A 6,000-nucleotide genomic window follows, 5' to 3' on the forward strand; every position below is an offset into this window, starting at 1 on the left:
CACGGGGCACTTGGACAGAACAATTGCCAAGCATGCATGGGGCGGTCACTCGGAGGTCCAAGACCCCGGGTACCTGAACCATCGAGAGAGAACATGCTCAACTCGAGGCACCCAGACGTGACCGAGGCCATTGCCCATTCTCTGGTGCCTCCGGCCACCCAGACCAAAAATAGTCCGGACACCCTGACCTTTGGAGGGGGTCACTTCTTCGGCAATAAAGTTCTTTCGACAATCATGAAACAAGTGGAGAAATATGATAAGTGGAATTTACCGATCTCCTCAACACCCTAATCTCTGCAACCCTTCTTAATAATATGGATGTTCCTATGACTAAAAATTAACCGAAAAACTTTTCGAGCCACCAAAGAAGAACACTATCTTTTGCCCTTTTTGAAAAGATGGGGTTACCGAAGTCCGTAGATCAAATAGAGAAACCAATGTCCTGTGATAAACTTGACAACCGACATTAGCTCTCGCAAATCGTATTATGATCAACACCAAAATTGTAGCTGAGTGACAATTGCACTTTCACTTGTCCCCGTAGCTACAGTGAAATGGATACGTTGAGGTCTGACCCAATCCTGCCTCCGCCATTGGATTTGGTGATGGTTACGGTGGTGGTCCCAGAAGCGACAATGCTCTTCCTTGATTTGCTAATGATCCCTCTGATGTCAGCCATCCACGAGAAAGTGTATATACCGACCACCTCAAAACTTTCGACCAAGCATTACATTAAAACCATTAATGAAAGGGTGAGCAACCAGCTATGCCAAATGGCACCTGCTGGTTGGATGCAGTGAGAACGTTTTTTCTTTTCTTTTTTGGAACATAAAAGTGAGGCTCTTTTTTGGAGATAGATGTGAGGCCCACGTGTCATCTGCTAAGTGGAGGAGAGAGAGTTTCTTTTTTGTGAGATGAAGGTGAGGGTTTTGGTTTTTGTTTAAGTTGAAGAAATGAGAATACAATGTTCTCTTGATTGTCTTGCCCAAATCAATGTTCTCTTGATTGTCGGGGTACCAGCCGCCAGCAAAAGGGCCTCGTACCCAGTCGCCGCTAGGGTTTTTCTACCTCATGCCGGTGCCGGTCTGCCTCGCCTCTTGTGGCCTTAGCATCATGGAAGTGTGGTGGATCCCAGCCCTTGCCGGTTGGAGGGCTTCGTCCTTATGGATCTGGATGTAATTTTTATTATTTCTGATATTTGTTTGTATACTATCATAATTGATGATGAATAGATTAAAGTTTTTTTACTGAAATAGACTAGAAATTTTATGAAGAAAAGGAAAAGAAATGAGCATACACCTTCAAGGCACCTACTAGAAGTGCCTAATGCCACAACAATGGCGGAGAGAGCCGTGACTTACTGGACTTCCGGTGATTGCCGGCGACTGGCGTGATGTCGATCCCCTTCTTCCCCTCTTCTCCCCCTTCCTCTCCTCTATCCATCCTTGGCCCCTGGCTGATTCGCTCTTTCCCCTCCTCGTCGCTATTTTTCTTCCATCTCTTCCCTCCCAGATCTCCTTTTCTTTGTTCCAGCCAGATTCAAGCCGGCGGCAATCTTCTTTGCTGGATCCGGTCTCCTCCTGATCTGAGGCGTATTCCGGCGATTGTCCGGCGGCTGGCGTGCTGCCGTATCTTCTCCTCCCTTTCCCTCTTTCATCTCCTCTCTCGTCTATCGGCCCATTCTCCTTTAGATACCCTTCTTCCCCTCCTCCTCATCTCCTATCTGCTTCCCCTCTTGCCCTCTCTCTGTTTTGCCTAATCTTCACCTCTGTCGCCTGAATCCTGGGTTGCGTCGATCTTCTAGGTTGGATTCATTGTCGCCTCCTCCTACCCAGATCCCCTTTGCCCGGCAGCGGCGCAAGGCCCCAATGTGCCTCCTCCGCCATGAAGGCTATTGCCTGGAACTGCCGAGGTATAGGCATGGGCCTTGGCAGTGAAAGGATGCTTTACCTTGCGAATCTTATGCGGTCCACTAGAGCTCAGGTAACTTTTGTTTCTGAAATTAAATCTTCTAAGGTTACTTCTACTGATCTTGTTAATAGGTTTGACTTACTGATGCTTGTGTTGTTCCTTCTAGAGGTTCTTCGGGGGGGCTTTGGCTTATGTGGACCGATGAGCTCAAAGTTTCTGTTCATACTGCTGCTTTTCACTATATCTTAGCTAATGTAGTTCATATCGCATCTGGGGTCAGCTTTTGTCTCATCTGTATATATGGAGACCCTTATCATAAGCAGACTAATGTCATCTGGGACCAAGTAGCTTCTTTTGTTTATGATAATATAGGAAAGCCCATGGTTTGTATGGGAGACTTGAATGATATCCTGTATGAGGTCGATGGTTGTAATGGCATATCAACTACTACCGTATGCATGCCTTTCGTTCTCTTGTTAAGAACTGTGGCCTCCTTGATATTGGTTATAGTGGTCCTGCTTACACTTGGCGAGGTAGACAAAATACATCCAAACCTATCCATCGTCGCCTTGACCGTTGTTTAGTTAACTCTGATTGGTGTGCTCATTTCCCTAACACTAAGGTCCTCAATCTTCCCATTATTCTTAGTGACCATGCTCCTATTTTGATTTCCACTGATAGTCACTTTGTTAAACCCAAACAATCTTTTAAATTTAAAAACTGGTGTCTCACTGAAGGTGACTTTAATTCTTTTGCCAAGAGTTCTTGGGAAGCTAGCACGCTTAACTCTTTTACAGCTAAATCAACTTCCTTGGCGAACACTCTCAAGGCCTGGTGTAAAAACAAGAAGCCCCTCCAACAGACTCTGAGCATGTTGGAGACCAAAATCAATGATTTGCAAAAGCTGCCTCTTCAGCATCATAACCAAGACTTGGAACAATCTCTTGTTGCTAGGTATGAATTTACTCTCAATCAATTGAATCAGTACTACAGACAACGCAGCAAAAAGAATTGGGTGTCCAGAGGTGATAGAAACACCAAGTTCTTCCATCAGGCTGTTCTTAAGCGCGGGAAAAGAAATACAATCTGTTCTGTTAAAGATGAAAATAATGTTCTCCATTATAAACCATCTGCTATCATGCAAACCTTTGTTAATTATTTCAGATTCATTTTCTCATCTCCTAATGATGCAACTTGCAGGCATTTTGCCGAGCTTAACTCCTTTGGTAATAATGATGACTTCACTTATTCAGTACCTGACAAAGCTGAAAATTTTCAGATTCTTAAGGATATGAAACTGAGTGCTTCATCAGGTCCTGATAGCTTCAATGTTGAGTTTTATCTAGCAACTTGGGACTGGATTGGTGATGACGTAACTCAGTTGGTGTCTTCATTCTATGTCACAGGTATTCTCCCTCCACACATTAATGACACTAATATTGCTCTCATTCCCAAGAAGTTAGTCTCCCTTGTTCCTATGGATTATAGACCCATTAGTCTTTGCAATGTCATCTATAAAATAATTGCTAAATCTTTGGCTAATAGACTTAAGTCTCATCTTCTTGATTATGTAGATCCAGCTCAACAAGCTTTATTGAGGGTAGACGTATTACTGACAATATTATTATTGCTCAAGAAATTGCTCACTCGTTTACTCTTAGGTCTTGGAAACACAATGCCTTCATGCTTAAAATAGACCTGGCTAAAGCTTTTGATCGCTTGGAATGGAATTTTATTGTCTCAGCTCTTTCTCGTAAAGGGCTGCATGGTCATTTCATCAATCTTGTGCATGCTTGCATTTCCTCACCTACTTTCTCTGTCCTTATTAATGGTCAGCCTTCGCCCAAATTTAAGTCTCGCAGAGGTGTCAGACAGGGTTGTCCTATGTCTCCTTATCTTTTTGTTCTTGCTATCAATGAGCTTTACATCATGCTTAATGAAGCTGCGCATGCCAATCATTTGCAAGGCATCATGCTAGGACCAAATTGCCCTGCTATTCACTCTCTCCTTTTTGCAGATGATCTTTTGGTCTATGGACAGGCTACTGCTCAGGAGGCCCAGAATATGTCTTGTTTGATTCAACAATTTTGTTCCCTCTCTGGTCAAACACCTAATTGGGACAAATCTGATGTTCTTTTTAGCACCCATGTTCCTCAAAACATCATTACTGATATTAAACATATTTTCCCTGTTGCTAATCTTGATGACAGATTCACTCACCTTGGTCATCCTTTAATTTTACCTCCTAAGAATAGAGCTTCGGCTTATAACTTTGTGATTGACAAGTTCTCAAATAAGCTACCCTCTTACAAAGCTAATATGCTTTCTCATGCAGCTCGTCTGGAACTCATTCCATCTGTTTTTTCTGCTATTCTGGTCTACTACATGGCCAACATTTTGTTCTCCAAAAAGCTCATTGCTAAGCTAACAGCTATCATCAAAACTTTTTGGTGGACAGGTATTAGAGAAGATGGTTCAAGAAAGGGACTTTGTCTCAGAGCTTGGAAGCATATAGCAAATTCAAAGAAAGAAGGAGGCCTTGGGATTAGAAATCTTAAAGCAATTAATGAAAGTCTCATCATGGCAGTAGCTTGGAGGTTGGCAAATAATCCCACTTCTTACCTCTCATGTATACTTCGTGCTAAGTACTTTCCTAGTACTACAATTTGGAGGGCAACTTCTTCTCCTCCTAAGTCTGGTTTCTGGGCTTCAATTCTAAAAATGCTTCCCAGGCTTTCTAAACATGCTTTCTATCAACTTACTACTGGTAACATTTTTTTATGGAGTATGCCTTGGTGCCCTCTTTGGAAGTCTATCCATGATTTTCTTATTCCTCAAAATGCAGGATTTATCTATCCTTCTTTGGTTAGTGATTTGTGGCTCCCAGGGCACAAAACTTGGAACCATCACTTAATTTTCAATCTGTTTCATCAAACTTTTGCTTCTCAAGTGGTTACTGTAGACATTATTGATGATGACATAAATGATCTTCTATGCTGGCCTTTGGCCACTAATGGCATATGTTCTCCTAAATCTGCTTACAAGCTTTTTGTCTGCAGGAGATACACAACAATCCTATTGCAGCTCCAATGCAGGTTTCTTCAGATCTCAAAAAATTGCTTAAGATAGTTTGGCGTGATAAAGATTTATTGCCAAAGGTTCAAACTTTCGCTTGGAGGCTGTTGAGAAGAGCTTTGCCAACAGGTATGAGAGCGGGTAGGTTTTCTGTACATATCTCCCAGATTTGCTCAAGATGTGACATGCAGGAGGATGAAATGCATCTTTTTTTCCTTTGTGACTTTGCCAGAGCGGCCTGGTTCTCGAAGCCCTGGTTTATTAGATATCATGATTTAGTTCAAGGTCTCAATTCTGTGCATTTGGCTATTACTCAACTTCTTTCTTCTAATCACCCACATGCTTCTTTAAAGAATATCCTCAATTTCTTATGGTGCATGTGGAAAATTAGGAACGACTTCCTATTTCAGCGTAAGAAGCATCAACCTTATCAGGTTAATATTTTAGCTGCTGCCATGGATCATTCCTTGCAAAATGACTCCCTGTTAAATTTGAACAATTCTAATAACCTGAACAACCAACATGAGTTGCAGATTTTGCCCCCTCAAGGTAATTCTATTAATTCTGTTACGCTCCTAAAGGGTCCTAAAATCTACACGGATGCTGCTTTTAAAACTAAAAAAGCTCCAGGTTTTTACTTTGGTCAGACTCGGACATGAATTGGAGTTTTCTTCTGTATTCCTTTATTACAAGGTGAACTAAACATTCAGGTCCAAGCTTCAGCTCTTCCAACAACAACACCTCTCCAGGCAGAAGTTCTTGCGCTGGAATTTGCAGCTCATCTTGCCAGCGTTCTTCATATTCAACGTCCTGTCTTTTTAACAGATTGTCTTACGCTATTTTCTGTGTTTGCTTCTAGAAACTTCTTGCATCCTTCTGCCCCTTGGAGTGCTAGAAAATATTTAGCTGCTATTCTCAATTTAATGTCTCATATGCAGGCGCAGATTTTTCATATTTCTAGGAATAACAATGGGGTGGCACATAATCTTGCTAAGCAGATTTATCAGAACATCT

This window comes from Triticum dicoccoides, chromosome 5A (assembly GCF_002162155.2).
Source record: "Triticum dicoccoides isolate Atlit2015 ecotype Zavitan chromosome 5A, WEW_v2.0, whole genome shotgun sequence".
In the NCBI taxonomy this organism is placed as follows: domain Eukaryota; kingdom Viridiplantae; phylum Streptophyta; class Magnoliopsida; order Poales; family Poaceae; genus Triticum; species Triticum dicoccoides.